Source organism: Podarcis cretensis, assembly GCF_951804945.1.
Source record: "Podarcis cretensis genome assembly, chromosome: 3".
Lineage (NCBI taxonomy): Eukaryota > Metazoa > Chordata > Lepidosauria > Squamata > Lacertidae > Podarcis > Podarcis cretensis.
The window spans coordinates 114157543-114184374 of record NC_137172.1 but is presented as its reverse complement, the minus strand read 5'-3'; the positions used below and the strand labels follow the sequence as shown (position 1 = coordinate 114184374).

The following is a 26832-nucleotide window of genomic DNA, read 5'->3' as shown; positions in this document are numbered from 1 at the left end:
ACTGATCGTTTCATACCCTTCTTTCTTTTGACTTCCCCATACCTCCCCATCCCTGCATTCTTGTTTAGTGATTCTTTAGCAACCCTTAGGTCCATTATCTTAATTCCCTTTCATAAAAGTTCCTTTAGTTTTTTTTTTTGATTACTGCTGCAATTTCTTTACCTCTTACCCCCTGACATCTTAACATTCGTCAATTTTACAATTGTTCTTGAGATATATTTTAAATTTCTTCCAGTCCTCTTCCACTGTCTCTTTCCCCTGGTCACGGATTCTGCCCGTCATCTCGGCCAGTCCCATAAAGTCAATCACCTTTGTTTGCCATTCTTCCAGAGTAGGTAGTTCTTGCGTCTTCCAATACTTTGCCAGTAGAATTCTTGCTGCTGTGGTGGCATACATAAAGAAAATCCTATCCTTCTTTAACACCAATTGGCCAACCATGCCCAAGAGAAAAGCCTCTGGTTTCTTAGGAAAAGTCCACCTAAGGACCTTCTTAATTTCATTATAGATCATTTCCCAGAAAGCTTTAATCTTTGGGCAGGTCCACCAAAGGTGGTAAAAAGTGCCTTCAGTCTCATTACATTTCCAACACTTATTGTTAGGCAAATGATAAATTTTTGCAAGCTTGACTGGGGTCATGTACCACCGATAGATCATTTTCATAATATTTTCTTTTAAAGCATTACATGCAGTAAATTTGATACCGTGGTCCATAACTGTTCCCAGTCAGCAAACATAATATCATGACCGATATCTTGTGCCCATTTAATCATAGCTGATTTCACCGTTTCATCCTGTGTATTCCATTTCAACAGCAAGTTATACATTTTTGATAAATTCTTAGTATTGGGTTCCAACAGTTCTGTTTCTAATTTTGACTTCTCTTTCTGAAATCCTATTTTTCTGTCCTGTTTAAATGTCTCATTTATCTGATGATAATGCAACCAATCTCGAACCTTAGGCTTTAGTTTCTCATAACTCTGAAGTTTCACCCTTTCACCATCATATTCTAAAATTTCATGATATTTTGGCCATTTAGAGTCCATATTAAGCTTTTTTACTTCCCTAGCTTCCATTGGTGACACCCACCTAGGGGTTTTACTTTCCAGCAGATCTTTATATCTAATCCAAACGTTATACAATGCTTTCCTCACAATATGGTTTTTAAAACTTTTGTACACCTTTACCTTGTCATACCATAAATATGCATGCCAACCAAAACTATTGTCGTACCCTTCCAGGTCCAAAATGTCAGTGTTCTCAAGAAGTAGCCAGTGTTTCAACCAGCAGAAAGCTGCCGATTCATAGTAAAGTCTTAAGTCCGACAGGGCAAACCCCCCTCTATCCTTTGCATCAGTTAAAATCTTAAATTTAATTCTGGGCTTTTTGCCCTGCCAGACAAATTTTGATATGTCTTTCTGCCACTTCTTGAAACAATCCATCCTGTCCAAAATCTGTAACATCTGAAATAAAAACAGCATTCTAGGCAATACATTCATCTTAATAGTAGCAATTCGGCCTAACAAGGAAAGTTTCAACCTTGACCATATTTCCAGATCTTTCTTAACCTCTGCCCAAGTTTTTTCATAATTATCCTTAAATAAATTCACATTCTTGGATGTTAAGTTTAACCCCAGGTATTTTACCCTTTTTGTTATTTCCAGGCCTGTTTCATTCTGAAAACTCTCTCTTTCTTCCATTGTTAAGTTTTTTTCCAACACTTTCGTTTTTTGTTTGTTCAATTTAAAACCTGCTACTCGACCAAATATTTCAATTAATTCTAATACTCTTTTAGTGCTAGTGTCTGGCTGTTGCAAAGTCAATACTAGGTCATCTGCAAATGCTCTTAACTTGTAATGTCTAACTCCGACCTGAACTCCTTTAACCAACTGGTCCTTTCTAATCATGTTTAACAAAACCTCCAGGACTGATATAAAAAGCAAAGGGGATATTGGGCATCCCTGCCGTGTACCTTTTTCTATGGGTATTTCTTCTGTAACCACATTGTTTACAATTAGCTTGGCCTTTTGTTGAGAATATATTGCACCTATACCGTTTTCAAAACCTTGGCCTACCCCCATCCCTTGGAGATTTTTTTTCATAAAAGTCCAGCAGATATTATCAAAGGCTTTCTCCGCGTCTACAAAAATCAGGACTGCTTTCCTGTTAATGTCAACATCTAGCAATTCTAAAATGTCTATAATGTTCCTCACATTGTCTGACATATATCTCCCTGGGAGAAAGCCTGTTTGGTCCTTATGAATCTCCTCTATCAACACCCTTTTCAATCTTTTTGCCAAAATGTCTGCAAAAATTTTGTAATCCACATTGAGCAAAGATATAGGGCGGTAGTTTCTAACCTGGTTCTTCTCAGCTTCTGTCTTCGGTATAAGTGAGATAAAAGCCTCTTTCCACGATTCAGGTGCCTTTTTCCCCTTCAGGATTTCATTGCAAACTTCCTTCAATGGTTGTATTAAACATTCTTTCAGCATCTTGTAGTATTTAGCCGTCAGGCCATCTGGTCCTGGTGATTTTCCCAATTTCATATTTTGAATGGCACCCTCTATTTCTTGTTCTGTTATTTCCTCATTTAGAGTCCTTTTACTTTGTTCTGGAATTTTTGGTAAGCCGTATTTTCTGATGAATTCTTCTATTTCTTGTTCATTAATTGGCCCTTGTGCATACAATTTCTTAAAAAAGCTTTGAAAACAATTGTTTATCTCATTAGGTTTGTGGATAATTTTCCCATCCATTTCTAAACTGGTTACCGTGTTCATTTTCTGCCTTTTCTTCAATTGCCATGACAGAAGTTTCCCACACTTGTCCGCTGATTCGAAGGTTCTTTGTCTCATTTGCTTTATCTTCCATTCTATTTGTTGGTTCATGAGCTCCATGTACTGCATCTGATAAAACTTTATTTCTCTCAGAATCTCATGAGACTTTGGTTTGGACCTCAATTTCTTCTCTCCTTCTTTTATTTTTTCTAGGATTTTTTCCTTCCTCTCATTTTGTTGCTTCCTCTTTATAGAGTTCTGTTGAATTAGGAAACCTCGCATCACGGCTTTGCTTGCGTCCCAAATTATTCTTTTCTCCACATCTGTTTTCCTGTTAATCTCGAAGTAATCTTTTAATGTTTTAAGGGCCTTCTTATGGATCTCTTCATCCTTAAATAGGGTGTCATTCATTCTCCATCTAAAGGATCCAGTTGTTGTTAGTTTCATCTCCATCTTCACCGCATTATGGTCGGAGCAAGTTTTTGGGCATATTTCTACTTTTTTTGTTCTTGACGCCAGACTACTAGAAATCCAAATTTGGTCTATTCTTGTCCATGTCATTTTTGCCTCAGAGAAGAAAGTTCCCTCTCTCTCTAGAGGATTCCTTGTTCTCCAAATATCAATCAAGTCCAGAGTTTCAGTCATTTCAAAAAAGATCTTTGGTAGTCTCCCTTCTTTTGAGATCACTTGTCTCTGTGCCTTATCCATGTTTGTTGAGACAACTCCATTCATATCTACTCCCCTTTTTCCTTGATGTATGTGCAATTAATCATGTCCAAATTATTTCTTTTAAAGATCATTGCAACCAGCGGCGCGAATCGGGGACGGCGTCGAGGAGTGCCGAAAATCCCACAGGAGGGCTTTGTGCCTAGTGCCCCCACCCCCACAAATTCGGGGGTGGTATAGGGCACAGCAGGCAAGGGCCGTCCCCCCCATAATCCTGGGGGGGTTAAGGAGGCTAATTACCCCCATCATAGCCTCCAAATTACCTCGTGTGGGTCGGAGAGATGTTATTGTCAGCCATCTTCCGATGCGCCACCTAGTGGCCCCCCCAGCTTGCCTCCTCTCCTTGCCTGCTGCTTCTCTCTCTGCTCATGCACCACTGCCCATTTCAATGAGAAAGGTACCAGGGGACACCATGCTCACTCATTCCTGCTGCCTACCTCAGTAAGAACATGAAAAGAGCCCTGCTAAACCAGGCCAAAGACCCACCTAGTCCCCGAAGCCTGCAAGTTGGACATGAGTGCAACGAAATTCTTTAATCTCGTGTTCCCCAAGAACTGGTATTCAAATACATCCTGCCTCCGACCCTTGATGGAGAACATCAGAATGGACAGTCTCATCTTCCATGAATCTGTTTAATCCTCATTTAAAGCTACCTAAACCCATCATTAAGGGACGCGGGTGGCGCCGTGGGTTAAACCACAGAGCCTAGGACTTGCTGATCAGAAGGTTGGCGGTTCGAATCCCCATGACGGGGTGAGCTCCCGTTGCTCGGTCCCTGCTCATACCAACCTAGCAGTTCGAAAGCACGTCAAAATGCAAGGAGATAAATAGGTACCACTCCAGCGGGAAGGTAAACGGTATTTTTGTGCACTGCTCTGGTTCGCCAGAAGCGGCTTAGTCATGCTGGCCACGTGACCCGGAAGCTGTACGCCGGCTCCCTTGGCCAATAAAGCAAGATGAGCGCCGCAACCCCAGAGTTGTCCGTGACTGGACCTAATGGTCAGGGGTCCCTTTACCTTTTTAAACCCATCATTACATCTTGTACTAGCAAATTCCAGAGTTCAATGCAGCACAAACACTTCCTTGTGTCTGTCCTGCATTATCGTACATTCAGCTTGCTTGAAGACCCTGGGTTCCAAGATTATGAGGACTTCCCCACAAGGTCCTGTCAACGACAAAGAGATTGCACAGACCTGCTTTGCTGCCTGCTTTTGGTGAGAGAGACTGGCTGTTGTGACCTCCTGCTGATGCTGCTCACCTGAAGGACAGAAACTGACCATTGTGCTCTCATGCTGCCCATTTGATTTTGGGAAAAACTGGGCAGCATGACCTCCCATAATTGCTTTCCCACTGTAAGAGAAAAGGACATTGGCTCCTGCATATTGCACAAACACTTCATTTTGTATGGAGCTATTTGAACCCTGATGCTGACAAGGATTTCTCAACTTGTTTCCATACTCACCCATCTTCCCACCTCTCCTGAGGCTGGTCAAACTGTCCATCCATGACTTTTGGGTCATGCAACAACTATCCTCTGCAGTGAGGATGACATAATTCAAATATGTGACCCTGAGCTCCCATTGTTCAGTCCCAGCTCCTGCCCACCTAGCCGTTCGAAAGCACGTCAAAGTGCAATTAGATAAATAGGTACCACTCTGGCGGGAAGGTAAAAGGCATTTCCGTGCGCTGCTCTGGTTTGCCAGAAGCAGCTTAGTCATGCTGGCCTCGTGACCCTGAAGCTGTCTGTGGGCAAATACCAGCTCCCTCAGCCTATAGAGCGAGATGAGCGCACAACCCCAGAGTCATCCGCGACTGGACCTAAAGGTCAGGGGTACCTTTACCTTTACCTATTATGGTTTTATATATGTTGGAAGCCACCCAGAGAGTCTGGGACAACCCAGTTAGATGGGTGAGGTATAAAAAACTATTATTATTAATAATAATAATAATAATAATAATAATAATAATAAATAGGACATCCTTATTTACATCAGAGAAATGTTGGAGTGTATGGGATTTGTCTGTTTGATATGTTTGTTGGCTTGCTGCCAGCCAATCACATCTCTAATGAATTGGAGCAACTGAAGAATTAGCACATGCCATTTGGAGATGACAAACCGCCAGGGAGCCAGTTTGAAAAGGGATGTTGTTACGATGTTGTTACCACAGGAAAACTAAAACTATGATAAAACTTCATTTTAAAAACAACAACAAAAATAGCTTAAACTACACATTTAAACTCAAAAACTTGTTCCCCTACACACTTAAGTTATAGGGCAAATAGATTTAAACTGGCATTATACCATAATCTTTAATAATATCTTGCAAAGCTTTGCTATCCCAGTTCTTGCTTTCTGTTTTGATTAGAAGCCCTGATTATTTCCCAAGATCCACTGCTCCTTCTCTCTCTCTCTCTCTCTCTCTCTCTCTCTCTCAGGAATTTCTGCCCCTGCTCCTCACTGCAAGTCACCAATAGACTCCACAAAGCAATTAAGCCACCAACTGCTTAAAGAGAGTTGTTTCTGCCAGATTCATGGTAACACAGGGGAAACGTGGTTGGTACTTAACCCCATGAGTCACCAATCCCTTACATTCCTGCCTTTGGTTTCCCCTCTCAAGCGTAGAGATGAGATGAGAAATTTTGGAATAATGTTACTTGCAAAGAAACTGCCAAAGATCTTGCCTCGGAAACATAGCCTCTATGTGATTTTATTATAATTATTTCAATCAGCTGGCTGGGAGATTTCCCAGTTAAGGGACTCAAAGCCAAAATATATAAGTCAGGGGATCCAGACCTGCAGTCAGGTGGTCTGCAGCATGTCTGTGGATTTGTGGTTGAGATGGCACATCCATCACATTAAATGCTCATATTGATTTTTAATTGTATTTTTATTCCTTAATTTAGTTCCTATATTGTAGTTTAGCCTAGTAGCTTGGATCCTATGGAATTCAAATTGCAATGCGATAAAATACAGTGTGCAAGAAATAAAAGGAGCAATTAAAATGCAATTAAAAATCATACCACATCTAGCATAGGGCATTACACATGCTACAACATGCAGCAAAATCACTGAGTTGTCTGCCTAGACCCTCAGCCATTCTTAAGTGGTCTTTGCGGGGGTGAGGGGTGGGGAGTTTAGGAACCACTGATATAAGAAGATACATCTATCAATCAAGCATTTCCCAATAAAACAGAAGCCCTTTGTGAATTGGCTATCAGGAACTTGTGCTGTTCCACACTGTAATCACAATCTTCCCTTTAGGAAAACTCCTTGGGATTTAGGATTAAAGAACTACCTGCCGTTGAACCAGCTGGCCTTTCAAATAATTGAAAATATCACAATTTGGGGTATTGTACTGAGAGCATTTTGAAGCAAGCATGGGCAAATGTGTCAATTTCAATTTCTCTCAGTTCCTCAATCCGAAATTCACATTTCCACATCCACTTGTGAAAAACAGAATGAAAATTCACCAGAAAATTCTAATAACAATTTCTCTCTCTCTCTCTCTCTTTGCAAAGCATTGCAAAATTCAGAAGTGCAAATTATGAAGGGTGGCTCGGATTCAGTTTGTGTATTGTTTCAAAAAGTATGAATTTAAAAGGCAGATGTGCCTTTAAATGCAAATTGAATCAATTTTTTTCTCTCCACCCCTATTTTCATAAGCATATGATCAAAAAGGGGTCAGGGAAGTGATATGCAGCCTTACCCATTTCAGTATTAAAATTTTAATAACTTTAAACTGACAATTCGGTACAATGGTTCTGCCAAAGGATTGAAGGACAAGTGCACCCATACTTAGAAACCTTACTCTCCACCCCATTTAAGTACTAGAGGATCACTTAATGCAAAAGGCTAAGGATGCTTGAGGTATGCAATTTTTAATGGATCCCCATATGAACAGAACTGATACTTCTGGTTTTACTGTTTCCCAGGCGCTGCAAAACCAAACCATGCCCTCCTGTGGAAAAACCAGCAGCAGAGCTAAAATTAGTTCTCTGAAAAACCTTTCCATTCAGAGTTGCCAGAGAACCAGGAACTCAGAGCAGAACATATGCATACAGGAACTGCGCCAGTGCTCAAAGCCATGATGAACTTCATTACGATGAATTAATTTGCAGGACAAGACCTGGAAGCAAAAGTAAAATGGTACAGAGGAATCACGCTTTCCAAGAGTAGAGAACTAGGCTGTGTTCAGCTGCAGTTAGAGAACAGGTTTTATTCAAATTCTGCGCTGAAAATGACATTGGAGTGGAGGGGATGCTAAAGTCTGCTTATCAGAATTTTGCATCAAGTAACTTTGCATCAATTAACTTTTTAAATTATGTGTTCGTGCAATTCGTTTTTACTTTACGGGACCGCCTCTCCTGGTATGTCCCACAGAGGAACTTACGGTCTTCAAATAAAAACATCTTGAAGGTCCCAGGCCACAGGGAGGTTAGGCTGGCCTCAACTAGAGCCAGGGCTTTTTTGGCTGTGGCTCCGATCTGGTGGAACGCTCTGTCACAAGAGACTAGGGCCCTGCAGGACTTGACATCTTTCCGCAGGGCCTGCAAGACGGAGCTGTTCTGCCAGGCCTTTGGCCAGGGCACAGCCTGACTCCCTCTCCCCTTTCATAAGAACTTGCATGAAAGTGGCCTCCCAATTTTTCTCACAGGCCCATATAAGTTCAGGACAAACAGTTGGGCCTGGTGAGCATTGAAGGTCCCCAACCCTAATCTGCGGGTTGCCATCTGATTGGATTTTATTCTGATCCTGATCTGATTTGAGGATGTATTTTAATTGATTGTCTGATTTTATGTTAATGTATTATACATTTGATGTTAGCCGCTCTGAGCCCAGCTTCAGCTAGGGAGGGCGAGATATAAATAAAATTTATTATTATTATTATTATTATTATTATTATTGGGGGATGTGGGTGGCGCTGTGGGTAAAACCTCAGTGCCTAGGACTTGCCGATCGTATGGTCGGCGGTTCAAATCTCCACGGCGGGGTGAGCTCCCGTCTTTCGGTCCCAGCTCCTGCCCACCTAGCAGTTCGAAAGCACCCTTAAAGTGCAAGTAGATAAATAGGTACCGCTTTATAGCGGGAAGGTAAACGGCGTTCCCTGTGCTGCGCTGGTGCAGGCTCGCCAGAGCAGCGATGTCACACTGGCCATGTGACCCGGAAGTGTCTGCGGACGGCGCTGGCTCCCGGCCTCTAGAGTGAGATGAGCACACAACCCTAGAGTCTGTCAAGACTGGCCCGTACAGGCAGGGGTACCTTTACCATTATTATTATTATTATTATTATTATTATTATTATTATTACTTCTTCCTAGGATGACTCTTCCATTGCTCTTCGATCTTCATAACCAGATTCATCTGGAATAAGAGCTCAATGAAATATAGATACCGATATCAGAGAGAGGGACATGGAAGTTTCTGTTCTCTGGTATTGTCCCAGCAGGAAAAAGGTCTATGCCCCAAAGCCTACTATCAAGCGCTAGATCTAACAGCATATGGCAAGCCTTCATGGCTGATGGTAGGCATTTTCAAGAGTCAATAGCAAACACTGTGTTCCTGCCCTTCTGTTGCTGTGCGCAGAAGAAGGGACATCCTCTGAAGGCATCTCTTTACAGGTGGATCTGCTGGTGAAGGTACTCAACTTTGCTCAGAGTTAACGTGGTGTTTGCCCAGCTGAAACAAACCCCAAAGAGCAACAGAGAGAGCCCTGAAACATACAGCTTTTTACTGTTTTGGGTTTCCATGTTTTATCTTGCATAATTCAAACACTGGACAATAAAGAAGGCTGATCGCTGAAGAATTGATGCTTTTGAATTATGGTGCTGGAGGAGACTCTTGAGAGGCCCATGGACTGCAAGAAGACCAAACCTATCCACTCTGAAGGAAATCAGCCCTGAGTGCTCACTGGAAGGACAGATCCTGAAGCTGAGGCTCCAATACTTTGGCCACCTCATCAGAAGAGAAGACTCCCTGGAAAAGACCCTGATGTTGGGAAAGATGGAGGGCACAAGGAAAAGGGGATGACAGAGGATGAGATGGTTGGACAGTGTTCTTGACGCTACCAGCATGAGTTAGACCAAACTGCGGGAGGCAGTGGAAGACAGGAGTGCCTGGCATGCTCTGGTCCATGGGGTCATGAAGAATCCGAGACCAGGGAGAAGAGTTGGTGGAAGAAGATTGGAAGAAATTTAAAGACAATTTACAGAAACACTGTAAAATTATTGAATGTTAATGATGTTGGAATGAAATGAAGTGGTCTTAGCAATAAGATAAAATAGGGATATGTAAAAATGGATTGATATTAGATGAAAATTTGAAGTTATAAGATGTGAAGATAAAGACTTAAGAGTAAACAAAGAGGATATGAATTTGCTGAACCAATTTGTAACTGGAATACAAAAAAGGGAGGTGTGAGGAAGTCATGAAAATAAGTAAAAGAGCGGTAAGATAATAGAAAGAGGGATTTATTTTTAACTGTTTTTATTTTTTCTTTTCTTTTCTGGATTTGCATCTGTTTGTATTTTCTTTTCATTATTTTTGTAACTTTTTCCGTGTTGAAAAGCTAATAAATATATATATATATATTTTAAAAGAGTCGGACACGACTAAACAACAACAACAAAATTCAAACACGGGGAGATCCATGTTTTATGTTGCAAAATTCAAACACAGGGAGATCCTATCTTCAGACAATGGTCCTTCTAGCATAGTCCATCAGTTTTCTATTCAGTAGCAGCACCAGTGCTTCTTACCTGGCACTGGTGAGGTTGGGCCTGTATGGTTGTACTGGAGGAACCACTGCCACCATTCCAGCATTCCCAATGGTCTACCAGCATGGTCTACCAGCTTCACCATGGCTCTGTACCTTTGTATGTTATGTCCTCTCGTATATATGCATTTTTACAAATACTTTCCTGCACTATAAACATTTTTGCACCCTTTTATTTTTTTCCATTGGAGAGCTGCTTTGCAAAATTGAGAGATGTGTGAACAGAAAGGGATAGCTGCGTTTTAGTTCGTATGTTGGTTTGGACACCAGCTCTACTGAGATTGAGAGACTTCATCTCTCAAAAACAGTACTGACCATCTGAGTGAGAACTAAGCTTCTGGTTCTTACCTTAAAAGAAGCTATGAAAACCACCTGTGTACATAATTGTTTGAATCAAACCTCCCGAGAGCCCTTCTATCTATCCTCCAAACAAAGGAGTCACCGGGAGAAGGAAACTAGTCTTGCCTGTGATAATTCATCTTGAACTGGGGTTTGGGAAGAGCTTCTGCCAGTAATAATAATAATAATAATAATAATAATAATAGTAATAATAATAATTTTTATTTATTCCCCGCCCTCCCCAGCCAAGGTCAGGGTGGCTAACAAGCAATAATAAAAACAAGTTGAATGAATACAACTTAAAAACAAGATTAAAATACAACATTAAAATATTAAAACATTAAAATGCAGCCTCATCACAGGAGAAAGGAAAAAGAAAGAGGGGAAGGGAAAAGATGATAGTTCTTAATCTATCATCTTTTTTTTTTTAAAGGGGGGAAGGTATTTTTAAGCCTACCTGTCAGACATAACCCTGATTTAATTGTTTTTAACAGGTCGTTAATGAAAAGGAGGCATGGCTTCCATTTGCCCTCATCAAAGCAATACCAATTAGTGTAAAACAGTTTAAATCTGTTTTCTTGGCTAGCAGAAAAGGTGAAAGGAATTCGACTTCTTAACAGAAACGGCAGGCAAGATGTCAAAATGAAGGCCCAGATTACTAGCAAATGACAACCGCTGCCCCCCGTCCTCAGACCCCCAACCACCCGCATTTGTGTCACTTTACACAAATCCTTCACTTTTTTTTACCTTCGCTTCCCGTTTCCTTTCTACCTCTATGGCATCTATACCACATCTGGTCCTCCACTTCCTTCAGGGAAAACCGCCCCAAACCCAAAGAAGGAGAGAGAAAATGATTGAAAATGAATAGATGGTCTATTCCATCTATTCTAAAAGTGGGAAGGGTTGGGCATGTGAGTGTGTAAATGTGTATATAATGAATGAATATATAAGGGGGGGGGGAGAGAGAGGCTGCTCCACCTATTTTTTACTTGCCCCTGACTCCTGCCACTAGGACGTGGCCCCCAATCACTTTTCCTCAAGTAGGCTTGCCATATTTCAAACAGTGATTATCTGTTGTTGAGCTTTTTTTGGCAAAATTGCAAAAAAAGGCCTATTTTTATGGAAAATCCAGATTTCCCCGGACATATTTCAGGGACCTATATTGTCCTGTTAGTCTGTAAAATATGATACACATTTACAAGGCTATAAAACTGGTTATTCACTTGCACCATCCATTGCCACAGATCATCAGTCTTGTCACAATCTGATGTGAGGTACTCCTCTGTGGTCCAAGTGAAGGGGAGACATATTATTTCTCTTTTTTTAAAAAAAAATGATATTTATTAAAATTTCAAGAATTACAAAAAGAAAAAATGGACATGCCACGTTAAACAAAAACCAAGCAACACACCACAATATATAAAATAAAAAAGGAAAAAAAACAGAAAAATAAAACCCATTAAACAAGAACATAATTAGAGAGAGAAAAAAAGCATCAAATCTCCTTTCTGTTCTTTCATTAGCTTATTTCCTTGACCTCCTCACACCTCCCTTTTTTGTGTTCAAGGTCGATTGTCTGTTTCAGCAAATCCTTTCCCTCTTTTAAAATTTTTGTCCTGTAAATTGTCTTAATATAATGTAATTTTACTTTTCCTCCTTTCACCAATTAACAGTCAGTTATTCCCAAATCCAGGGAGACATATTATTTCTCTACCCCACCCCACACACTTAACGACTTGAAGTGGAACTGTTAGTCACAGTTTCAACTGAACCTGTCTTGAAAATATTGCTTATGCAACAATGATGCTATACCAAGGAAAAGTAAACGCACCTTGTGGTGGTTGGAGAACACAGTGAGTAAATACGTTAGCAGTAGTAAAAGTGAGGCTGTTTTCCTCCTTATACTTGAACTAAAATATGACTAACAGAATCCCTGATCTCAGCTCTTAAAAATCTGTATTTCAAGAAGTTTGTTTATTATCCTTGTTACTTAAAGGGGCATATCGTGTGCCTCAATCGTTAGCTGGGTTGTTTGATATGATAGCCATGTTCAAATATATAAAAGGTTGTCACATAGAGGAGGGAGAAAGTTTGTTTTCTGCTGCTCCAGAGAAGCGGACACGGAGCAATGGCTCCAAACTACAAGAAAGAAGATTCCACCTAAACATTAGGAAGAACTTCCTGACAGTAAGAGCTGTTCGACAGTGGAATTTGCTGCCAAGGAGTGTGGTGGAGTCTCCTTCTTTGGAGGTCTTTAAGCAGAGGCTTGACAACCATATGTCAGGAGTGCTCTGATGGTGTTTCCTGCTTGGCAGGGGGTTGGACTCGATGGCCCTTGTGGTCTCTTCCAACTCTATGATTCTATGATTCTAGGCTAGCTTACTGAGAAAGTTGCAAGAAAGGAGATTCCTACTCTCTGATGGCAAGTTCAACAGCGGAATTGACTCCCTTGGAACCTGGTAGACTCTTCTTCCTTGGAGACTTCTAAGCAGAGTTTGGATGGTTATCTGTCACGGATGCTTTAGCTGAGATTCTTGAATTGCAGGGGGTTGGACTAGATGACTCTTAGGGTCCCTTCCAACTCTACAACTTCTATGAAAAGTCAAGTACTGATGGGTGACGCAACAACAGTAGCAAGCCATGGTACCAGCATGAAGGAAACAGTTTTCCACTAACAGCCTGTTTCTAAAGGCTCTTCACCATGGAATCCAGAGAGATGATAATGTGTTTCCAGTGGTAGAATGGAAAACTCCTCCACCAATGGAAAACTCCTAATCCCATCAATAGTTTTTTCAAAAAAAATCATGAATTGCATTTCCCAGCAAACTGAATTCTGTGCACATGTTCATTAATATCACTCATCTGAATTCCACACCCACCAACATGTCTCTGATGAAAATAGGGACTTCCTACTCCATAATACCATAAAGAAGACTGATCGCCGAAGAATCAATGCTTTTGAATTATGGTGCTGGAGGAGACTCTTGAGAGTCCCATGGACTGCAAGAAGATCAAACCTCTCCATTCTTAAGGAAATCAGCCCTGAGTGCTCACCGGAAGGACAGATCGTGAAGCTGAGGCTCCAGTACTTTGGCCACCTCATGAGAAGAGAAGACTCCCTGGAAAAGACCCTGATGTTGGGAAAGATGGAGGGCACAAGGAGAAGGGGACGACAGAGGATGAGATGGTTGGACAGTGTTCTTGAAGCTACCAGCATGAGTTTGACCAAACTGCGGGAGGCAGTAGAAGACAGGAGTGCCTGGCGTGCTCTGGTCCATGGGGGTCACGAAGAGTCGGACATGTCTAAACGACTAAACAATAACACTCCATAATAATAATAATTTATTATTATTTATACCCCACCCATCTGACTGGGTTGCCCCAACCACTCTGGATGGTTTCCAACATATATAAAAACATAAACATTAAAAAACTTCTATATACAGGGCTGTCTTCAGATGTCTTCTAAAGGTTGTAAAATTATGTATCTACTTGGTTTAGGAGTCACATAGCTTCATACCCTCCAAAATTTCACCAGTGAAAATAGGGGCATCCTACCACAGAGCCTAGGGCTTGCTGATCAGAAGAAGAAGAAGAGTAGAAGAAGAGTTTGGATTTGATATCCCACCTTTCACTCCCCTTAAGGAGTCTCAAAGCGGCTAACATTCTCCTTTCCCTTCCTCCCCCACAACAAACACTCTGTGAGGTGAGTGGGGCTGAGAGACTTCAGAGAAGTGTGACTGGCCCAAGGTCACCCAGCAGCTGCATGTGGAGGAGTGGAGACGCAAACCCGGTTCCCCAGATTACGAATCTACCGCTCTTAACCAAAACACCACACTGGCTCTCAAGGTCGGTGGTTTGAATCCCCGCAACAGTGTGAGCTCCCATCGCTCGGTCCCTGCTCCTGCCAACCTAGCAGTTCAAAAGCACGTCAAAGTGCAAGTAGATAAATAGGTACCGCTCCGGCTAGAAGGTAAACGTCATTTCCGTGCGCTGCTCTGGTTTGCCATTACGCCGGCTCCCTCGGCCAATAAAGCGAAATGAGCGCCACAACCCCAGAGTCGTCCATGACTGGACCTAATAGTCCGGGCTCCCTTTACCTTAACCATACCCTCCATCATTGCTCTGATGAAAATAGGCACATCCTAAGGAAAAGCAAGACATTCAGGGATCAAATAATAAACCAGGATGGCTTCTTTAAATCTGGAGCTGTCCCTGGAATATGGGGACACTTGGAGGGTCTGCAATTCAGATCCAAGAGTTGTGTTTGTCGTACTGTTTGTTTCCCTTACCTCTGTGGCTTCATCTGTTCATCTATCCTGTTCCTCTGTTTGCTCTTGGTAAGATTACTTGATTAAGAGGAGTCCTTGATGAAACAAGGATTTCCAGAATGCCTAAAGAAGAAGAACAAGCCCAGTGAAGGCAGCAACACCCTTGGTGTCCGATTTCCATGCCAAATGTCTGAAATTTCACAACACTTATATCAGCCACAGGGGACAACACTGATGCATGGCTCCCAATATTTTCTACATGGATGCATTCTCTCCCTCCCCCCTTCTACTAAATTGATACACTACAAAAGCAAAAGACCTCATTTGCAGTTCAACAGTCAGACTTGCTATAGCTCTTTCACTTTTATTACTTGAGCTATTGCGACTTTATGTATGACATTTCTCACCTTCCTGATATGTTCTAAGACTTATTGTTATTTGCACTCAATGTTTTAACCCTCCCCCCCGCCAAAAGCAGTCAGAACTCCCATCCTCTATCCTCGGGGGGGCGGGAAGTGTCTTTTCTTCTCATTTTCCCCGATAGGGTTCATAATTAAAGACATGGGGTGATGTGGCCTGCGCATCTAATTGCAGCATATGATCAAGGATTGCAAGCACTATGCTGAATGCACAACTGTGGTATCTAATTATCACGTTGACTGACAGTAGGATTTTCTCTCTCCTCTTTGCAGAGGTGAAGGCGTATCTGACAGATTACAGCTCTGCTTTGAAGTCAGATGCATATATACAGAATTAAAGATTGAGGACTTCCCAAATGCATTTCAATGTGGGTTATCCCTGTCAGCCATTTCCCTTCTTTATTGACTACAGCTGGCTTTGAAGTGGCAGAGCATAGTCTATGCTGCTGGGGCGTATTAGTAAGGGATGGTATGCCTCTTGGTAGCTCGAAAACCGAAGAGAAGCAGCCTTGTGATACCCTTCATATAAAAAACTTGGAGATTTTAATGCCTAATTCATCTGGGCTACCTGGGGAAGGAAAAAGAACATTATAATGCAGAGGGGGGAAATTTAGCTCCAGTCTCAATCTTGAGCTATTATTATTATTATTATTATTATTATTATTATTATTATTACTACAGTGGTGCCTCGCAAGATGAAATTAATTTGTTCCGCAAGTCTCTTCGTCTTGCGGTTTTTTCGTCTTGCGAAGCACCCCTATTAGCGGCTTAGCGGCTATTAGCGGCTTAGCGGCTTAGAAAAAGGGGGGGGGAGGGAAAAAACTCGCAAGACTCGCAAGACGAAGCAAGCCCATAGGGAAATTCGTCTTGCGAAGTGCCTCGAAAAATGGAAAACCCTTTCATCTAGTGAGTTTTTCGTCTTGCGAGGCATTCGTCTTGCGGGGCACCACTGTATTATTATTATTATTATTATTATTATTATTATTATTATTATTTACTAATTGCTTCCCATATGACGTCTTGAAAGTGATTTACAACATAAAAGCATTTATAAAGCAGTTAAAACAATTGCCTGCAAAAACCATTCTGAAAAGCATCTACAAATACGTATACAGCGGAACCTCGACTGTCAAACGCTTCGGAAGTCATGTTTTGGCTTTCGAACACTGACAACCTGGAAGTGAATGCTTCTGTTTTCGAACTCAGCTCAGACGTTGAATGGCTTCCGAAGCGTGTTTCTCCATTTTTTCAATGGAATTTTGCCGACTGGCAATTGCGCCTCGGTTGTCAAATGTTTTGGAAGTCAAATGGTCTTCCGGAATGGACTGCATTCAGCCACCAAGGTTCCACTAAAAGTTTTAAACAACAACAGAGGCATAAAGTCAATTCTGATCCAGGACAGGTATGACCTGGGATAAATATTTTAGATTTAGCATGAGCTCCTGTTGCTCTGTCCCAGCTCCTGCCAACCAGCAGTTCAAAAGCATGTCAAAGTGCAAGTAGATAAATAGGTACCGCTCCGGCGGGAAGGTAAACAGTGTTTCTGTGTGCTGCTCTGGTTCGCCAGATGTGGTTTAGTCATGCTGGCCACATGACCCGGAAGCTGTATGCCGGCTCCCTTGGCCAATAAAGCGAGATGAGTGCCGCAACCCCAGAGTCACTTTACCTTTACTTTAAATAGCAGGCTTGGGATTAGGAATCTGAGGGTTCTCCTGATCCTCCTCCCAGTTTATTTGCACAAGGGGGAAGTAGAGGGGCAGAGGCTCCACCGCACAAGCAGACATCCTATCACAGTGTTTCCATTGACCTGGCTGGTTAGGTGAATCCTATCCAGAATGTGTATGCAGAGTTTTTCATACTGTTCGTAACACACAGGGATGACTGAAAGAGGGTATTTGTTCAATTCTACACTGAATTGAGCTAAATTGAGCTGTTTCTTTGTGATGGGGTAAACACAGAGAGTTTATTGTCTAAACATATTTTGTGAAGTTATATGAGGCTGACACCCCCTAGAGGGTTTTGTTTTGGAAATCTCTTTCTCCATGTTTGTGTGCCTGCATCACCCTGTATGTGTTTCCTTCCTCAGAATAGAGATAAGTTTCCAGTACTAGATGGTGGGAGCAAGTGGGGGCAGCACATTTCCTTCTTGGTGCTTAAATTCTCCTAATGTGTTTGCGCTTCGGTTGCCGTCACGTTTTGCTCTGTGCCAGAGAGTTGCATGGGGACAGTGTTTTGGGGTCCCGCCTTGTGGCATGATGGCAAGAGACCTTTTCAAGAATTTGATTTTGCTAAACTTCCTGTGGTGAGAGAACAGGCCAGCTCACTTTCAGGGGCAAAGCAGCTACTTGAGAAGACTTGAAAGACTCTAATGTTCTCCCTTTGCTATGTACTATTTCCTTCTGGCCATCGGGAACAAATTTAGTTTCTATTGGATTTGTCAAGCTGATAGGAGACCTTGTTGTGTGGGAGAGTGTTTGGCCAGAAGAACACATCTGGTCAAGATCTTCAGCTTGCTTGATCTAGGACTTCAGAAGCAGACAATCAATGCTGAGGCCAAGAGGTGTTTTTTCCCCTGCCGCATAGCCTCCACAGCTGGAACTCTTTGTGGACTGATACATCCAAATTTAAATTTAATTGGAAGATGAAAAGAAAAATTTTGGATAAGTAATATTTTATAATTAAGTTTCAATAAGAGTATGTTAAATTTTAAAATTTGAGATATTAATATTGAAAAATTGTATTATATGAATTAAATCAAGTTAATAATTTGCTGGTAAAATTTATGAGTTTAGAAAGCAGGAACAAGGGTTGTGAGGAAGTCCAAAGATGAATATGAAATGTGGATTTTGGAAAAGATTGTGTTATTACCTATGTATTTTTATTGTTAAATTGAAATTTAATAAATATTATATATATAAAAAAAGATACATCCAATTCTTCTGCAAAGACCATAATGTTGCTTAGCATTTTATAAGGCATTTACATCTCTTTAATTCACCCCAGTGATCAGACAGGGAGTTGCTTTTTAAACCTCCATGTGGAAAAGTTTCCATGGCAACTACTGTTGGATACCAGATGGGAATATTAAATTAATGGGATTGGGGGGGGGTAATATTGTCCTATACAATTTATAATTATTGTCCTATGCAATCCTGCATATTATTTGATGCCTCCTTAATTGTAATCATCTATGGATACCCTCCCAAGTCTTGGAAAAGTTTCTAATTGTAAATGAAAATAAATACTATATGTGGAAATGGAATCAAATGCATCCATATACTGGTCTGTGACCAAAATAAAGTTTGATACAGATACTACAAATGAATATCTCTTGAGTTAGGCACATATAAGGCCTAACTCGTTCTCACTGAGGTGGATTAAACTATGCCTAGGCTGTACTTCTTCAGGTGGTAAAAAAAAACTGCTGCTGATATCAATATTGCACAACAACAACAACAACAACAACAACTTAAGACCGGGCTCAGGGCAGCTAACAACCAATAATAAAAACAAGTTGATTAAAATACAACTTAAAAAACAAGATTAAAATACAACATTAAAACATTAAGATGTAGTGATTGGATTCATAAGAACTGACTCCTTTTTAAAATAAACATTGTCCAGACCCATAAAAATATTTTTCAAACTTTTACTTGCAGAACTCTTAAAAAACAGAGCAAAATACATCAAATGATATGTGTAATGGGATATGGGGTTGCTTGTGCGTAAGCGCTGAACCGCTCCAAGCTGAGTAGTTGGCTTAAAACTTTCCCTGTCCGGACAGCCCTGACTTCGTGGGTGTCTCAATCACTGGCAGAATCCGTCAGTGGGCGTTTCCTGAATTTCTTCCAACATAAAAGCTCCTTGACACTGAGTCTCCGCCTAGATTCCCTGCACGAAAGCTTTCTGCGCAGAGTGGGTGTCCCAAGGGGAGGTCCTGAGCTCTCTGCACTGGTCTCGCTGGAAGTGTCCCTGAGCCTTCCCTCCGACGCCCCCTCCTCCTCTCCTTCTTCAGCGGAAGCTCTCCCTCTCCCCCTGCTGGTTCCCTCTCCAGCGTCATCTGGGAGCCTTGCCACCACCCTAGGCTCCGATGGCAGTTCCCTGACAATATGCCCCAAATATCCATACTATGTCTTGTGCTGTGCAGCAAAGGCTCAGCATCTTAGAAGTAAAAGCTAATTCCGAAAATCCAAATTGTGTCTCTCCCCCACAGTCTGCATCCCAGCCTTCACTGGCCTCAGGCTATGTAACTCTCGGAGAACCATTTGACAGCCTTTTGTGTTCATTGGAGTTCAGAGAAAAACTATCAGCCACCACCCTTTCAAGATGGCAAATTTGCAGCTCAATACCTTTGCCACCTGATCTAAGGTTACAACACTCAAATGATAGCTAGCAGAAAACAAGAATTGGTTACTTATCAACTCAGCAAGAGCTCAGAGTGTTCTTCTTGGGTTCAATATAGCCCCAAGGAAAAGCTCCATGTTAAAGCCTTCTTCAATACACAAAGCCATTCCCATTTCAGTGTCAATTAAACCAATTACAGTGGTACCTCAGGTTAAGTACTTAATTCATTCCGGAGGTCCGTTCTTAACCTGAAACAGTTCTTAACCTGAAGCACCACTTTAGCTAATGGGGCCTCCTGCTGCCTCCACGCCACCGGTGCACAATTTCTGTTCTGATCCTGAAGCAAAGTTCTTAACCTGAGGTACTATTTCTGGGTTAGCAGAGTCTGCACACACTCAACTTTGTTATTCGGGATTGAGTTCCTTTTGGGTATGCAAATAAACTCTTTTCTTTTCTTGTGTTTATTTCAAGTAGAGAGACTATTGCAGACAACAAGCTGACTTGCACTTTATTCAGTGACCAAGGATCATCCCAGCTCAGGATAAATTATAAGGGGATGCTAAAGTTCTTAGTCTACACATTTCTGCTGCCCTTCAAGAAAGAGAGGGGAGAGGAAATCCTTTACCAGAAGAAGACATTTCATAAATTCTTAAATAAACCCTCCAGAAATCAGGTGGTAGCATACACTGACAGAAGTCAAACTGGAGATAAAAATAGAGCTGGATAACTTTAGAAAGACCCAGAAAAAAATATATTCTCCATCTCCAAAATTATCTTTGGTAGTAAGCAGATTTGCAGGTCTTCACTAGCAAGCAGCACAAATCCTGCAGAACCACTCCACCATAGCAGATATCATGCTTTGCACATTATTTATTGCAGGATCTGATCGCTTTGCAGGAAATACAGCAGAACACTCTGTGCTTCATTTGAAACAAAGGAGAAATTCAATGGGCTTATAGGTAAGTCCCATTATCAAGGGGGAAGTAACATTTTCCAGTGGTGGAGAGTAACATTTGCCACTGAGAAGAAGCCTTGTGGAGCTTCTCCTGCCCTCTGCCCTCTGCCACCTCCTTCCCCTTTCTCAAGGTAAGGCTTATTTTCTTGTGAGAGGCTTAAAAAAACAAATTGGGAGGTCACCTATTCCTACTCTATTTCTAAGCAACCAACAGTACCCTTTCACAGAATGCAATAAACTATGTCAGCACACATCACTCTGAATATTACAAACACACATTGCCTTGTTGTTGTTGTTTAGTCATTTAGTCGTGTCCGACTCTTCGTGACCCCATGGACCAGAGCACGCCAGGCACTCCTGTCTTCCACTACCTCCCGCAGTTTAGTCAAACTCATGCTGGTAGCTTCGAGAACACTGTCCAACCATCTCGTCCTCTGTCGTCCCCTTCTCCTTGTGCCCTCCATCTTTCCCAACATCAGGGTCTTCTCCAGGGAGTCTTCTCTTCTCATGAGGTGGCCAAAGTATTGGAGCCTCAGCTTCACGATCTGTCCTTCCAGTGAGCACTCAGGACTGATTTCCTTCAGAATGGAGAGGTTTGATCTTCTTGCAGTCCATGGGACTCTCAAGAGCACCATAATTCAAAAGCATCAAATCTTCGGCGATCAGCCTTTTTTATGGTCCAGCTCCCACTTCCATACATCACTACTGGGAAAACCATAGCTTTAACTGTACGGACCTTTGTTGTCTCTGCTTTTTAAGATGCTGTCTAGGTTTGTCATTGCTTTTCTCCCAAGAAGCAGGCGTCTTTTAATTTCGTGACTGCTGTCACCATCTATAGTGATCCTGGAGCCCAAGAAAGTAAAATCTCTCACTGCCTTCATTTCTTCCCCTTCTATCTGCCAGGAGGTGATAGGACCAGTGGGCATGGTATTAGTTTTTTTGATGTTGAGCTTCAGACCATATTTTGCACTCTCCTCTTTCACCTTCATGGATCACTGCCTTGCTGTGGTGAAGGGGCTTGAATAACTCAGAGAAGCTATGAGCTATGCCATGCAGGGCCACCCAAGGTGGACAGGTCATAGTGGAGAGTTTCGACCAAACGTGATCCACCTGGAGCAGGAACCGGCAAGCCACTCCAGTATCCCAGCCAAGAAAACTCTACGGACAAAGACAACAGGCACATTGCCTTATCAGGGAGCAAATGCATTTCATATGAGATATGTTTTTAAAACAGAGCAGGGAATTGCCATGGAAATGCTTGAACCCTCAGCCCCCCTGAGCCAATATGGATGACATGAAATCTAGCCACATCAACTCTGCCTATAAAGAGTGTCACTACATCAACTAGCTGCACGCAAACCAATCCTTCAATATGCATATAGCAATCGCCTGTCACACATCAGACTAGCCCTGCTTAATATCCCGCTCTTTCCTTGCTCACATACTTAAAGATTTCTTAAACTGCAGAAGCTACATAGCTAAGCAGCTGTGGCCTGTCTCAGGGCAAGGATCCAGGGAAGTCATTAAGAAGAACAGCAGGTAGAGGGATAGCTGGAAAAGTTTTTTAAAGCTTCTATAAATAGGGGGGAAAGGCAGGGAGATGTCTAACTTTTGCATCTATGTTTTGGAAATATGCACTGTCTAGTCATACAGCCACTTCCCTCTCCAACATATGGATTAGACATTATCTTAATGACACCCACTTCCCACTGATGATTGACTGAAGTTGCCACACTTTGCCAGCAAATGCAAATTTCCATGAAGAGACTTCAGTTGTAGCACACACATGCTTTAGCTACTTAACCATTTCCTCAAAGTCATAGGTTCAGTTAATTAACTTGTGCAGAACCATCATGTCAAGATAATTTAGACTTTGTGTATTTGCTTAGTCCAGGGGCAGCTAGTACAATCCCTCCAGATATTGTTGGACTACAACTTATGTGAGCCCCAGCCAGTATGGCCACTGGTCAAGGAAAGCGGGAGACACCCGGAAGGCTGCAGGTCAGCTACCCCAGATTTAGTCCATTAGGCAAGTAGCAGTCAAAGTCCACTGGACAAATAACTCATGTAGCAACCTCATATCCCATGCCGGAAAGGCTTCTTCCAACACAGAAAAAAAGGAAAATCTGTCAGGCAGCACAGATGAGAGCAGCTGTGCATCAACTGAGCAGATCCCTTCTCAGAAGGAAATAAGAACGCTTTTCAAAATGGGGAGTAGCCAGTTGGCCCACAGATAAGGCAGGGCGAAGCAGCTGCCTTCGGTGGCAGAAATGCAGGATGCAGCACCCCACCTGTCCTGCCACTTTTGCTGCCACCAGAGTAGCTCTGCTTTGCCACTGGTCTCCCAGTGTCAGGGACTGGGCAGCGGAGGAATGGTGGAGACCACCTCCCCAGCCTGACCCTTCCAGAGAGAAGGAGGAGGAAGGCAGTATAGATTTACAACAGGGGTTTGAGGGAGGTAGCAGCTCAGAGGCAGATGAGGGGGGAAGTTGGGAAATCATGGGAGAACCAGAACAACAACCGGCTGACACATCATTAGAAAGTATTCCAGACCCTCCATCTCCCAGAACCCGGCGAGCCTTAAAGGTAGGAGAGCAAAGAGCTCAAAGACAGAGGGCACCTAGCAGCACCCGTAAGAGAAATGAATGAGGAAGTGGGAGAGACGGGGTGTGGAGATTCACCGACAACACCATTATCCAAGAGGCTGGGTTCTATAACCTCTCTTTGTAAATTTTGAAATAAAAAAGGGTGGTAGGAAGTTTTTCCTTGTCTTTATACTTTCCTGGGCAACTAGCCAGGAGCCGCTGACAGCATCCTGACACCCCCCATCCCTAGGGGTGGAGAGAGGCCAGTGGCAAAGCTGTCCAGAACACCTCCATCTCACCTAGTTTTGGTGACAGGGAGGCTTTCTGCCACTCCACGTGGGGCAAAGCTCTGCGTAATGCCTCCCATTGCATTCTAGCACCCAGCTTTGCCACTGGTGGGGTGGCAAGGTTTGCAAGGGGTTTTCCTTGGGGTGAAGCCCTTGCAGAGCCTCACAACCCCTATTCCATCGCAGGGGCAGCAGTGGACGTTTCGCCCCAGGTGCAAAAACGCCTTGGGCTGCCTCTGGTTCCAGGAGATTCATTCAAGTAGGCTGTGCCCAGATGGTAGTTTCCCTCATTGCTGATATAGAGCTGAATTAGGCTCATGTGAACATAGTTTACATTTCAAAGCTCCAACTATTCTCCATGCTAAACTTATCAGACAGTTGTCAATAACAGAAATATGTCGCTCAACTACTTTTGCGTCATTACTTACACTTGTCAGTCAAATCTTTTTGGTCACTTTATCTTGATGAGGGCAAGCCAAAGTGACTTACAAGTAAACATTTTTAGATGTGTCCCTGTTCCTGCCCCCAAACTTTGCTCTCATTCTACTTCCAGCTCCTTTCCTGGTGAAACACTTACCAAACACACACTGAGTTCCCAGAAAAGCCTATTATTATTATTATTATTATTATTATTATTATTATTATTATTACGTTTATGGTCTTACTTCACAGAAGACTTGTTCTTGAAAGAGCCAGCAACTTACCACATCTTACCACAGATAGCATTAAACTTCTGAATGGAGGGGCAATTACAGCAATAAAAGGGTTAACCCGGCACCTTTCAACCTTAGCCTCAAATCTCAGTTCAGGAGGTTTTGTCAGTGCAAGCAAAACCGAAGGAAACAAGAGAAGAGCAGGATGGGAACTAAATGTTATGTTAGAAGAAGTGTTACAAGGGACAAGTCACTATTTAAAAGAGATTTTTGACCAGCATTTTAAACAGATTGTTCAAGATACCAAGGTGTCTTTTAGAAGTTAAGGGAACATGTACTTCAAAGCAAACCTCTATCAAATTCAGCAACACTCATCTCCACATGTGTGCAAATCAGTGTTCTACCACACCACAATTTCAAAGCATAATTTAATCTTTTGTAGTATTTTACTGTAAAAAGTGAAAGTGACAAGATTCATCCATAAGTGACAAGTGCTCATTACTGGTGATTTGGGAGGGTGTGTGTGTGTGGGTGGGTGGGTGGGTGTGGGTGTATGTTTTCAACACTGTGATTTGCACTGATAACGACCACAGCAGCAATAAGGTATTAATAAAGCATTGGTATTTTATCTCCCCCTCGCCTCACCTGGAGACACAGAGTGTTCAATAAAAAGGCACCCCATGTCTTTTCCTCATTGTCAATAAGACCAGAAGCTTTCCTCCTTTCTAAGAATAGAAGGCAGAAGTGCAGGTCTTTTTTGTTGTTAAATTGATTAAGGGTGAGAGCATAAAGTATAATTAGATATACTTAAACGTAGTAGTAAACCACTTTCAGACCCTCCACGTGTCCCTGTTTTCCAAGGACAGTCCTGGATTTAACCAAGGCGTCCCGGTTTCTGAATTGATCCCAGAATGTCTTGCTTTTTCTTAGGTAAAGGTAAAGGGACCCCTGACCATTAGGTCCAGTTGTGGCCGACTCTGGGGTTGCGGCGCTCATCTCGCTTTACTGGCCGAGGGAGCCGGCGTACAGCTTCCGGGTCATGTGGCCAGCATGACTAAGCTGCTTCTGGTGAACCAGAGCAGCGCACGGAAACACTGTTTACCTTCCCGCCAGAGCGGTACCTATTTATCTACTTGCACTTTGATGTGCTTTTGAACTGCTAGGTTGGCAGGAGCTGGGAACAAGCAACGGGAGCTCGCCCCTTCGTGGCCACATGACCCGGAAGCTGTACGCCGGCTCCCTCGGCCAATAAAGCGAGATGAGCGCCGCAACCCCAGAGTCGGTCACGACTGGACCTAATGGTCAGGGGTCCCTTTACCGTTACCTTTATTTAAAACAGTACAGAAGCCCAGTCTTGAATCTATATCAGAACCTATCCACCCTAGCAAAATTGCCCCAACACATTCTATATTATCCATTATTCTTTCCCCATTGCAAAACTAATACATTATCAAGAAACCATATGAACTTTCTATTTAAGTAATATGGGCATATTTTATGTTTGGCTATCATAGGCTTTTCTTCATGCCTCCACAGAAAACATAGTCCACAATTTCATATTAACTGCATTTTGCAAACCTCAAGTGCTTTCCTCCATTTGCAATCTGGCTAGGCTTCAGCCCTGAAGCAAAATTTCAGGTGGCTGTGGTCTAACCATTAACTTTGGCCTGGAATGACTTGAATTACAAACCAAACAGACTGTGAATGGAATATCTTTAAAAGTGCAGTAAGTTTACAGCTTGGGAACCTGGTTTTGTTCTTCTGTATTGAGCCTGCAGACACACTTTTGAACCACTCTTTTGGGGCATTCCAAAAATGAATCATTATTCACAGACAGGAAATGCAGGTGCTACATTAAAGAACTGCAAAAAGAGTCAATTGAACTGAACAATAAAGATTTATTGCTCATACGTTTCTTTAAAAAGCAGCACACACACACACACACAAACTTCCGTGTGATTTCTGATTTAAAACACATCATACTTTGGCTTCTTAACCACCTTCTGTATTATGCTTCCAGAAATTTGACAGCTACTTACTTATGAAGTTTATGACCACATTTAATTTATTGGTACTTAACCTATGAAAAAGCCATAAATATAACCATGTATATAATGTGAACTTTAATCAGTCATATCTGAGAATAATGCTAAAGCCTAATCTGTAAACATTAATATTCTCAGAACACAGCATCATGCTAAAAAAAATCTAGGTCAGATGTTAGCGCTATGCATTGACTTCTGCCCATGTCTTATAGGGAACGTACAAATGTGGAATATACAAAAAAGTAAGAAATAAACATAATGGTATGCTCAAAAGCTAATATTTTGGAGTCAGGATAGCTGACAGGTGTTTCATAGAATCCCAGAAGATACCCTGAGGGTCTGCCCAACTAGCAGACTACAATGCAGGAATCTCAGCTAAAGCATCCATGACAGATGGCCATCCAACCTCTGCCTAAAAACTTCCAAGGAATGAGAGTCCATCACCTCCCATAGGAGTCCGTTCTCTTACTATCAGAAATTTCTTCCTGATTGGTCGAAATCACCTTTCTTGTAACTTGAATCCATTGGAGAAAACAAGCTTGTTCCATCTTCAGTGTGACAACCATTTAGCTATTTGAAGATGGCTATCATATCATCTCTCAGTCTCCTCTTTACCAGGTTAAACATACCCAATTCCCTCAACTGTTCCTCATAAGGCCTGGTT

At 42.1% G+C, this 26832-nt stretch overlaps 1 protein-coding gene across 4 annotated transcripts in view; it reads right to left on the bottom strand.

Moving 5' to 3' along the window:
• The window catches only part of LOC307212652 (uncharacterized protein), a 230559-nt gene that overhangs the window by 115488 nt on the left and 88239 nt on the right, over nt 1-26832 (bottom strand). For all 4 annotated transcript variants that reach the window (XR_013837041.1, XR_013837042.1, XR_013837043.1 and 1 more), the window contains exon 3: nt 14902-15070. The gene's annotated coding sequence lies outside the window, so the exon portion shown is untranslated. The remainder of the gene's footprint in view (nt 1-14901; nt 15071-26832) is intronic.